Source organism: Mesoplodon bidens (genome assembly GCF_964165515.1).
Source record: "Mesoplodon bidens genome assembly, chromosome: 6".
NCBI lineage: Eukaryota > Metazoa > Chordata > Mammalia > Artiodactyla > Ziphiidae > Mesoplodon > Mesoplodon bidens.
This window is the reverse complement of record NC_138162.1, coordinates 47,253,973-47,266,825: the sequence shown is the minus strand read 5'-3', so window position 1 is coordinate 47,266,825 and position 12,853 is coordinate 47,253,973.

The window sequence follows — 12,853 nt, the reverse complement described above, 5'->3', positions numbered from 1 at the left end:
GTCAGATTGTCCTCTAAGAGCTCCTTTGTCAGGACAGGAATGTAGACTAGCCATTGTGGAGGGCAAGGTCTGGGAACTCAGTTCCTAATACAGTCGTACCTCCATATCCACTGGTTCTGAATCCAGATTCAACCAACCATTGAGCATCTGCAGGTTTTGGTATCCACGGTGGGCCCTGGATCCAATGCTCTGCAGATACTGAAGGACAACTGTATATGGCTTTGAGTATGACCCTAACCCTCAGGGATGATGCTTCCTCCTGGTAAGCGAAACTCTGCTACAGAGATGATTATGCAGATAACACTTTTTCAATGTAGAGAAAAATCCCCCTCAGAGACCTCAGAAGATAATTTATATAGATGTGTAGCCTTCAAGAGAACCCAGGTATCTTCAATCACAACAACAAACAATTGCAGCAGGAATATTTACTAAGCACAGCACTCAGTGCTGTGCTTGTATTATCTTCTTTCATCTTTAATTATGAGATTGGCATTATCATTCCCATTTTACATATGAGAACACTGAGACACAGCAAGGTTAAAAAATGTGCCCAACTGATAAGTGGTGGATCCCAGACTGGAAATCAGGCTGTCCCATTCCGAGCCTCACACTTAACCCTGATACCCTGCTGCCTCAAAAATCACTTCTTGACATAGATTTTGACTTGCCCACAAGTCAGCACATAGGCTACAGCTATTCTCGTGGAACATTTCTGCCACAGAAAATTTGTTGTGACTGGCCAGTAGCGGAACTCCCATCCCTAAGGGTTTGAGCTTCAAATTATATTCCTGGTTCTCAAAGTCTATTAGGTTTAAAAACAGCCTGGGCTTTTTCTCCCATCCATGCATAGGATAGCATAAATTAACTGAAGACACTTAACACATGTGCAAAGGAAGTCACCCAGGTAGTAAAGCATTGGAACAGCCTACCCAGGCAGCTAGGCAAATGAAAAATAACTTTGCTTTTAAATGACCAATAGACCTATAATGACTTGTGTCAAATAAGCACTGTTATGTTCATGGGCTTTTCTAAAAAGATCCCAACACTTCAAATTTATGAAACTAAACTTGGAAGTTTCCAGTCATAATACAAATACAGTATGGTGATTACAATCAGTGTAGATTTATTTGGTTGCCTAGTACCCAATTTGTAAATTTTTCCTCAAGCTAAAGAGCAAAATATGATGAGTCTTGTAACATCATTTGAATTCAACTTGGTTTAACCCTGTCCCTTCAACCCTAGCTGCCTTCTTTTCAAAAGATGCACACACTAATAAGCATAAACTAAGTCTCTGTAACAACTCCTGTGAGCTACTTCATTTTGAGCAAATATGAACTTTGCAACAAGTAAAGAGATTCTGTCTCAATGGATTATGCTGTGAAAAACCAAAGAGATATACCAATTTATTCTAAGTACCAGACTATGACTTTTACTTTACTTGAACTTTACTTAAACTCCTAGAGGGTGAGACCTTTTGAATTCTTTAGTTAAGGAGACCATTAGAGAATTTTGCAGAAACTGAAAAAGAAAGGTGTTTGCTATTTAAGATACACTAGTGTAACTAATGCAACATATTCTAAAACTTGGTGTCTGCAGAAAAGAAACATCAGAATAGGAAGGAAGAATGCGTTCCATATACTGTAATCATCTGTACCCACCTGTATTCAGGAAGGTAACGTTTGAGGAAGGTAGAAAGGCTGCCCTAGTGACCTTAATGATACATAACATGGCACCTTCTATTTCTATGAGAAATGCTGCACCATAGGTATATTTGAATGCAATAACTTTTAACACAGCAGTCATTCTGACCCCACAGGATTCATATAAGCAAACCACAGCGTGCCCCATCTCACTTGGCAAGGCAACTTTCTGCTACCTCTCAGAGTGGAAAATGTATTTAAAATTCTCTGTTACAGGCTATGTATGTTATCCCTCTACTTATTATTAGTAGTTTGAACCATATGAAATTGCTGTATTATAGGGTCAAAAAATGTTGAATATCAGCAATTCACATGGTTTAATGAAATGTTCTTTCTATATATGGTATTTATTGCACACTTCATTAATCTCTGACATAGCTCCTGGGACATTTGATAACCCTGTGTTCCTACTTGAAATAGAAATAGAATTTACAAGAAACATCAGCATGTACATATCGGGAGATAAAGGGGCTCTCAGCCAACATATGCATCCTCCTGGCTATGGCATCAGTCATTCCATAAATTCTGCTTTCATATCTTCACTACTATGGAAGCCCAAATACTTAATTCAATAATTATCTTATTAGATATAGTGAAGTCCTCATTCCAAAAGAAATTAAATCTGTGTCCATAATTCGGCAACTTCAATTTGCTTGAAAGAAAGGTGGTGAGTCCAACTCACTGGGGCCAATCTACAAATCAGAAGAGTGACAGGGTATCTTACACTCAGTTTTGCTATAGCGCGTTACAGAACAAGCTTGTTATTTAGGCGTGTAATTGAATATTAAAACAAGCTCATTCGGCCTCAATGTTAGTTGAGGCCATAAAGTCTAAGAACAAAACAGTAGGTGTCGGGGCTTTCCTGGTGGCGCAGTGGTTGAGAGTCCGCCTGCCGATTCCGGGGACATGGGTTCGTGCCCCGGTCCAGGAGGATCCCACATGCCGCAGAGTGGCTGGGCCCGTGAGTCATGGCCACTGAGCCTGCGCGTCCAGAGCCTGTGCTCCGCAACGGGAGAGGCCACAACAGTGAGAGGCCCGAGTACCGAGAAAAAAAAAACAAACAAAAAAAACACAGTAGGTGTCATGTACCTCCAAATAGGTGCTAGACCACCCATGAAGGAATTGCAAAGGGATAAAAAATAGCATTTCTTTGTCCTTAGCCTAACAAGTGACTTGGAAGTAAATATTGATAGTAAGGGTGAGATTTTAAGAGCTAAGGAAGTTCTTTATAAAATTTGTTTGCATGATACATTTTTTTTCTTGTCTGTGAAGGCTTTCCATGTTTTTTTTCCTCTCTGAAGATACTTCGTACCACTTCAAGCCATGTTGCTCATACCCTAACTTAGCTCTATAACTAGATTGCTTGTTTTATCATAATAAGTGCTTTGTCATGGCACTTATCTCAATTTATTATCATTTAATGTATTTATTTCCTCTATTAGGACAAGCTCCATGAGGTCAGAAACTCTCTTATCCACTATTGATTCTTCTGCACCTAGTACCATATACAAGGCATAAATAGGCAGCAAGTATGAGAGGATGGTTCAAAATGAGGAAATCTATCAAGTCAAAGGGGGGAAAATCCACACAATCATGTTGATCAATAAAATTGGCAGTTCACATGTAAGAAATAGAAAAGGACTATAAACACATGAAAAGAGTCCAATTCATTAGCAGGTGACATAAATTTAATTATCACCCTTCAATTAGAAAAAATGTTTGTTTCTTGGATAAGTGTTGGCTAGAGTGCAGAGAAATTTCTTCCTTGTCTTTTTAACATTTGTCCTTTATCTTAATTTTCCCACAATGGTCAAATATAATCTCTTTAATATGAATGAAGTTATTTTTGAAATGATGACCAAATAATACTGGTATTGAACTTTTGCAAATTTCCATACATCTGGATCTGTCCATTAAGTTTTAAGCATTTACAGACATGGACAATCCATACCCGTGAAGTAGTTGATAGTGTCATATGATTCTAGAACACGTGTGCGCACTTTCTTCTTGCTCTGCTGCTTCTTCCCCAACCACATCATTTTCTCTAACTTTACAATTTCTTTCACCTTTTCATTTTTTTTAATCACTTTAGAGTTCTTAGATGATGATATGGCTAAAACCTTGATAAAGAGTCTGTCAACTTTATGGATGATTGAGTTTTCCCAAAGTAAGAAAAAGAAGGGAGGTAATTTAATACCTTTTCTTTTTTCTTTTTCTGATTGTGGTATAGTAAGTATATGAACATGTTCCTTTCTGTGAAAGGCATAAGTAGAGATCTGGAGTGTGAATCTGTTCAGTAAGACTGGTTTTAGCTCTTTGTTTCACCTTCTCTTTCACCAAACTTATCAACTTTTGCAGTGCAGTTAGCATGTGACCTAAGAGGTCAGAGAACATCCCCTATTTCTACAAGGCCTTCAGCTGCTGCACCCACATTGCTGTGAGTTATTGTATCACAGCAAAAAAAAAAAAAACTCTCCCACCTTCACATTGCTTTTTCCTGAGTTACCAGAAACAGGAAAGCCCCTTCTGGAAACAGAACTTTCTGTGGGTAGGGCTCAAGCTTCAGCATATTCCAGACTTCCAATAAGTCTTACACTAAACTCATATATCTGTTCAACTTTTCCCCCAGTTAAGAACAGCCTTTAATTCTGAAGCCTCTGTTCAGAAGACTCAGAGATCATGTCCAAAAGAGAAAACTCAGGTTCCCTCATCCAGTAACTTTAACTGCTCCCTTGTGTCAACACTGAGTGAAATTACAAGTGATGCTCAGTGCAGGTCACAGAGTGGCCCCTCCATAAACATTGTTTTAAAAACCAATGAGTTAGCATACGGTATTTGTTTTTCTCTTTCTGACTTACTTCACTCTGTATGACAGACTCTAGGTCCATCCACCTCACTACAAATAACTCAATTTCGTTTCTTTTTATGGCCCAGTAATATTCCATTGTATATATGTGCCACATCTTCTTTATCCATTCATCTGTCAATGGACACTTAGGTTGCCTCCATGTCCTGGCTATTGTAAACAGTGCTGCAATGAATATTGCAGTGCATGACTCTTTTTGAATTATGGTTTTCTCAGGGTATGTGCCCAGTAGTGGGATTACTGGCTTGTATGGTGGTTCTATTTTTAGTTTTTTAAGGCACCTCCATACTGTTCTCCACAGTGGCTGCATCAATTTACATTCCCACCAACAGTGCAAGTGGGTTCCCTTTTCTCCCACCCTCTCCAGCATTTACTGTTTGTAGATTTTTTGATGATGGCCATTCTGACTGGTGTGAGGTGATACCTCATTGTAGTTTTGATTTGCATATATATGGAATCTTAAAAAAAAAATGGTTCTGAAGAACCTAGGGGCAGGACAGGAATAAAGACACAGACGTAGAGAATGGATTTGAGGACATGGGGAGGGGGGAGGGTAAGCTGGGACGAAGTGAGAGAGTGGCACTGACATATATACACTACCAAATGTAAAATAGATAGCTAGTAGGAAGCAGCCGCATAGCACAGGGAGACCAGCTCGGTGCTTTGTGACCACCTAGAGGGGTGAGATAGGGAGGGTGGGAGGGAGATGCAAGAGGGAGGGGATATGAAGATATATGTATATGTATAGCTGATTCACTTTGTTATACAGCAGAAACTAACACACCATTGTAAAGCAATTATACTCCAATAAAGATGTTAAAAAAAAATAAAAAACCAGTGAGTAAATTGCACAAGACTGTTACCTTCATATACCATGTACAACATGATGCAACCATCTCTGCAGAGCAGCCCCAAGGAAATTTCTGTAGGAAACAGCAGGTTTCGAGCCTTGGCTCAGGAGTGATGTAAACCTGAGATTGAAGCTGGGCTCTGCTACTGGCCAACAACATAACCCTAGTCAGCTGCCTACCTTCTCTAACACTCAATTCCCACATATTTAAAATAGGCTCAGTGTTTTTGTAGGTTTAAATGGAATAATGTTGTAAACACAGCATAGTACAAGGTTTATAGCATACATTCAGTAAATTATAATAACTGTCTCCACTTAAATAATTAAATCTTATAAAAACTTTTCAATGCTGTACTGATGGCTTATGAGTGATATAATCAATTAAATCAGGCAGAATACAAAAACACCTGGGGACATTTTTCTCATCATTATAACCATGTTAGTAATGGAATGCTGCCCTCTTATTTTCACCTGCAAACTCATGGTACAAAGTTAATAAATTTTCTAAACTGTAATAAGATGACTAATGGGTGGGAGTGGATAAAATAAGTTCATTTGAATTCTGTGTAATGATATGCAAATTAGTTATTTAAGCCTGGTAGCTGTGTTGAAGCTTGATCTTACTGAAGAATACTATAAAACATGATTTGTAATCACCCTTTTGGACTCTGCTATATAAGGTGGTCATGATTGTAATTAAAGTTAATCACTAGTTATATTGCAGAGCAGGAAATATTGTGATAAAGATGGACTGCAAGAGGAACACCAGGACTTAACCACTGGATCCTAAATGATCTGTATCAGGGGATAGAGAAAGCTGGTTTCGAAGAAAACGAAAATTAAGGGATTATGTGAATCAAACTCCTAGAAGAAGAAATGTATAATGAATTTTGTTTATTTGCATAAGTGGAGACTAAGCTGAACAGTATCTGTCACAGTGGATAACAAGTGGCATTATCTCAGAATAGAGGAAACACAGCAAGAGATTTATACAAAAATAAATACTCATCAAAGTATCATGGTAGTAGAGGAAAACTGGCCACATCTAACTATCTAAAAATAACAAAATTATTAATGCATTCAGGTACAACCTCATCTTGGAAATTATTCAGCCATAGAGTGATGATGCTCTTAGAGACTAAGATATGCGAGAAAGTACTTATGTTTAAATATTAGAAGAAAACCATGATAATTCATTTTGTACATACAGATCTTCCTCAGCTTACAATAGGGTTACATCCCAATAAACCCACTGTAAATTGAAAATATAAGTCGAAAATGCATTTAATACACCTCACCTGTTGAACATTATAGCTTAGCCTAGCCTACCTCAAAAATACTCAGGGGCTTCCCTGGTGGCGCAGTGGTTGAGAGTCCGCCTGCCGATGCAGGGGACACGGGTTCGTGCCCCGGTCTGGGAAGATCCCACATGCCGCAGAGCGGCTAGGCCCGTGAGCCATGGCTGCTGAGCCTGCGCATCCGGAGCCTGTGCTCTGCAAGGAGAGAGGCCACAACAGTGAGAGGCCCGCCTACCGCAAAAAAAAAAAAAAAAAAAAAAATACTCAGAACACTTACATTAGCCTACAGCTGGGCAAAACCATCTGACACAAAGCCTATTTTATAACAAAGTGCTGAATATCTTATGTAGTTTATTGAATACTGTACTCAAAGTGAAAAACAGAATGGCTATATGGGTACAGAATGGTTGTACATGTATTGGTTGTTTACCCTCGTGATCGCATGGCTGACTGGAAGCTGAGGCTCACTCTCCCTGCCCAGCATCATGAGACAGGATTATACCACTTATTGCTAGTCCAGGAAAAGATCAAAATTCAAAGTACAGTTTCTACAGAATGCATACCACTTTTGCACCATCCTAAAGTCAAAAAGTCTAAGTCGAGCCATCATAGGTCAGGGTCTGTCTGTACTATGATTATAATTCTATAAATCATACACACCTAAGAAATTAAAAATAGGTTAGTATATTTAGTATATCTTCTTTGAGTCAGGACCCAGAATAATATTTTCTCCTTAATTGTATGTACTGTACATTTTTAACAAGCACATACTTCTTGATTCACTCTTTACAACTGATAATGTAGAAGGAATTTTAAGTCCTCCACCTGATGTAGTGGGAAATGTCCTACATACTTCCTTCCAGAGTATCAACTAGAGCTCTTCTGGTGTGAAAAAAATAATTCAACACAGAAAATATCCAATTTACAAAGAAAGATTAATTTGGAAATGTGGATCATGCAAATTGAGTTAAGCACCCATATGATATGTCTGCAAGTTGCCTCAAATTATTTATACTCAATGTTTAATTCTTTAAAACTGTGCATTTTTATATTCTTAAAAGAAAATCACAGAAATTCACTCAATATATTTGATATCAAAGTAGGATTCATAGAGCAAGTGTTGTATTTTACCTGTAAATGAAATCAAATACTAGAAAATAAAACAATAGTACTATGTGAAAATCTATAAAGATAACTGTTGAATCTTAATTAGACTTAGATGATATCTTTGGGCTATATTTAATGTTTCCGAGGATTGTTATAACTCAGTGAATTAATTATGCCTATGCCCTGATGGTCAAATAGAAGATTTAACAGGTAAATCTGATTACTCCTAAGTGAACTAGATAGGTTTTCTTCTGAAAACTTACATTTTTAAAAGTACAGTAAGTCCCCTACATACAAATGAGTTATGTTGCGAGACCACGTTCGTAAGTCCAATTTGCTTCCAAGTCCAACAAAGTTAGCCTAGGTACCCAACTAACACAATCGGCTATATAGTACTGTACTGTAATAGATTTATAATACTTTTCACATAAATAATACATAAAAAACAAACACAAAAAATAAATATTTTCAGGGCTTCCCTGGTGGCGCAGTGGTTGAGAGTCTGCCTGCTAATGCAGGGGACATGGGTTTGAGCCCTGGTCTGGGAGGATCCCACATGCCACGGAGCAACTAGGCCCATGAGCCACAACTGCTGAGCCTGCGCATCTGGAGCTTGTGCTCCGCAGTAAGAGAGGCCGCGATAGTGAGAGGCCTGCGCACCACGATGAAGAGTGGCCCCCGCTTGCCACAACTAGAGAAAGCCCTCGCGCAGAGGCGAAGACCCAACACAGCAAAAATTAATTAATTAATTAATAAACTCCTACCCACCCACCCCCCAAAAAAAGAAAAAGACCCTGTCTAGTTCTAAAAAAAAAAAAAAAAAAAAAACATTTTTAATCTTACAGTACAGTACCTTGAAAAGTACAACATACAGGGGCTGACATTGAGTGAAGAGGCAAGAAGAGTTACTGACTGGAGGAGGGAGAGGAGGTGGGAGATGGTAGAGCTGAAGGATCATCAGCAATAGGAGTGGAGGGCAAGCTGCTTTCACTCACACCTGACGTTGATGGCACACACATTCACATCTTTGAAAGTTCTCAACTTGAAGGTTCGTATGTAGGGGACTTACTGTACATGAATTTCATGTGGTGTAAGAAGTTGGAACTTATTTCCCTTTAGTTGGTGATTGTAGGGTGGGGTAAGGGTGGGTGGAGAAGAACCTGGCAGGTGCATTTGACTACAGATAGTTAGGCTGTCAGCTGGAACTAGTACTATTCCATATAGGTAAAGCAATATATGAGGTACCTAAGGACAAGTCCTTGTAGAAAACAAAAATGTAACTCTACATAAATAAGGCAGTGAGCACTCCTAATTCATGATTCAGAAATGGAATACTAAAACCAAGAAGAAGTCATGTTTATGGCCATCATTAAAAGGTCTACAAATAATAAATGCTGGAGAGGGTGCTGGAGAGGGTGTGGAGAAAACACTGTTGTTGGGAATGTAATTTGGTGCAGCCACTACAGAAAGCAGTATGGAGGTTCCTGAAAAAACTAAAAATAGAGTTGCCCACTCCTGGGTAATCACACTCCTGGGCATATACCCAGACAAAACTAAAATTCAAAAAGATACATGCACCCTTATGTTCATAGCAGCACTCTTTACAGTAGCCAAGACATGGAAACAACCTGAATGTCCACTGACAAATGAATGGATAAAGATGTGGTATATATATACACAGTGTAATATTACTCAGTCATAAAAGAAAATGAAATAATGCCATTTGCAGCAACATGGATGGACCCAGAGATTATCATACTAAGTGAAGTAATTCAGAAAGAGAAAGACAAATGCTATATCATATCACTTATACGTGGAATCTAAAATACAACACAAATGAACATATCTACGAAACAGAAGCAGACTCACAGAAATAGAGAACAGATTTGCGGTTGCCAAGGGGGAGGGGGATGGGGAAGGAAAGGATTCGAAGTTTGGGATTAGCAGACGCAAACTAGTATATATAGGACAGATAAATAACAAGGTCCTACTGCATAGCACAAGGAACTATATTCAATATCCTGTGATAAACCATAATGGAAAAGAATATGAAAAAGAATATATATAACTGAATCACTTTGCTGTATAGCATAAATTAACACATTGTAAATCAACTATACTTCAATAAAATATTTTTTAAAAATTAAAAAAAAGAAGTCACGTTACATTAAAAGAGAGAGAAAAATCACAGAAAATGAATAATTTTAGACATTGGGGCTGATTTGTCCTTAGTCTACTATTACAGAGCAGTTCAGGGGAAAATATGTTCCTTTGGGACACTCATCTGGAGTGACTTTCCCAGAAGGATGGTATCATTGCTAGTTATTCCAGCAGACTTCTGAGAATAGGGTAATGAAAGTTGCTTGCACTGATACAGACAGCCAATGACCCCCCGTGTGGGTTCTGCCACTTACAATTTATGAGACCTTGGACAAGTCATATAAACAATCTGAGCCTGTTTCCCATCTGTATAATAGTTACAAGGATTCGTCTCTTACAGGATTGCTATAATTAAATTAAATGCCATGTAGAAAACACTTAATACCGGCTACTAGATAGGTATCTGTATTGGTTTTCTATTATTGTGTGACAAATTACTACAAACTAATGGCTTAAAACAACATTCATTTGTTAGCTCACAGTTCTGTAGGTCAGAAGTCCAGGCGATCTCAGCTGGGTTCTCTGCTTAGGGTCTCGCAAGACTGAAATCAAAGTGTCGGCCAGCCACATTCTCATCTGGAGCTGAATCCTCTTTCAAGCACATTCTTATTATTGACAGAATGCAGTTCCTTACAGTCATCCCAGTTGCCTTTCTGGCTGTTGGCTGGAGGTCACTCAGCTCCTAGAAGTCCTCACATGAGGCCCCCTCTTCAGTACCTTAATTCTCTCTGACTTCCCTTCCGGATGAATGGAGAAAATGTTGTGCTATTAGCTTGTGTGATTCCATGAGGCCTGCCCTGATAATATCCCTTTTGATCAACTCAAAGTCAACTGATTTGTAACCTTAATGGTCTTTGCAAAATCCCCTTTGCCATGTAAGGTAACATAATAAAAATTGCGATTTCTCATCATATTCACAGTTCCAGGTATGAAGTTGAAAAAATTTGGAGGAACATTTTAGAACTCTATCATACCCTCAATAAATGTTAGTTTCTTTGTCTTCCCCTTCTGCTATTTCCAAGAGAAGCAGAGTCCTGTGCCGATTTTCCGTCTTACTATTATTCATGAAAATATGCACTGCCCACACAGTTCCTTCAAAGTCTGAGAAATTTAGAGTTGGCATTCCAAAAATTCAGGCTGCAGAGTCAACTGATAGAAGTGCTAAATCAATAAGGGACACTCACAGAGTGATACCAGAAATTCTGAAAAATGTATAAAATACCTGTGTAGTCTCTTCAATTAAATCCACTTGCAGGTGTTCACTCCTGAGCTGAAAGCTAATCAACCCATGAGTGTGGTCTACATGAGCAAAGTGTAAAATGCAAAGAAGACAAGGAGTCCAAACAACATAGATACTCCCTCCCTACACACTACCCTTATTTTTATTCATGGATGAAATTCATGCTCAAGTAACAATTGGTTTGGGATTAGTTGAAGTATTAATTCAAGTGTCAAAGATAGATTACTTAGTGGAATTAGGGATGCAGATCTAAACCCTACTCCTCCACTAAATCAGAAGATCAAATTAAAATGCTCTCCTGTAACTATGAGAAGTCAACAAAGGGAATAAGAATCCCCTCTTCTGACCACGGACCCCTAAATGTGGAATGTCAGAACCATTGATAGCCATCTTTCCTACTACATGGAAGAGCCTGAGAGTATGATATTAACACGTGCTTCACACAGACCTTCTCTATTAATGCTATTCATCTTCATATTAAGTCTAGGAATATAATTAGAATATCTTTCTAATAATTCTGGAAATATCTTCAAGGATCTGCTTTTTCTTCAGTTTTTATAGACTACTCTCCAGATCATCACCAGATTATTGACAAACTATAGAAGCCTTTAAACTTACTACCACAAACAATCTTTTCATGGTGACATACTGTTGGTTTACATTTTGAATCTGTGCTTAATTCTTTGGGATGAAGTAGAGAGTAAGCCACCTGGGCACATCTGATATTTGGTTGCATGAAGAAAGGAAGCACTGCTCTTCCTTTTAAGAATATCTTGTCAAGAATTGTAGCCTCTCCCCTTCTAGAGAAGGATGAGGTGCCCTTTAGGGTACCCACCAGCTGCCATGACAAATTTCTCCCATCTTTTGCCATTATCTGTGTGCCTCCAAATCCACCATACAGGTGAGGTTACAGGACATGGCCTCTGATAGGGATGTCCCTTCAATTCTGCCTTCCAGTTAGGTCAAGTGGTGCAGAAAGAGGTCATCTCGATTAAGCTTTCATGCTTATCTTAAAGTAAAAAGTATGTAGTGCCCTTACCATTAGGCACCACCAGAGGTAAGAGCACTGGAAACAACTTTGTAATCTGAGCAACAGTCAGAAGGAACACAAGGGCATACTGTTCAACAAGATACATCCTCAGAAGTGAGTTAATTTCTGAATACAGTCAGATAATGTCCCAACACTTCAGTACACATAGAACAGAGGGAAGAAAGAAGCAAGCAAGAAACAGAGGAGCTGGCCAGCAACAAAGAGAAACTATTGGAGTAAATAATGATTAGCAAGTGGCATTTACAGAGCATATTTGGTGATGGGGATATTATCCTTAGGAATATTATTAGCAAGGTGTCGGTATTTAAAGTGAAGTTAGAGTAGTCACAGATTATCGAGACTGAGAATATTCCAAACTTTGATAAGGGACCTGCCACAAAAAATGACCTCCTAGCACAGACTGGTGTGTGGCAAGAACACCTACAGGCCCACTGGAAGATTAGCAGAACTGAGGCAATGCAAGCAGGGAATTCAGGCCAAAGCCGAAGACGACCATTCTCAAAGCCACACCGGACTCCAAGTTCTCACTGCCCACTTACAGGGGAGTAATTTGTATTTCATATGAGAAATGCTGTAAGTCA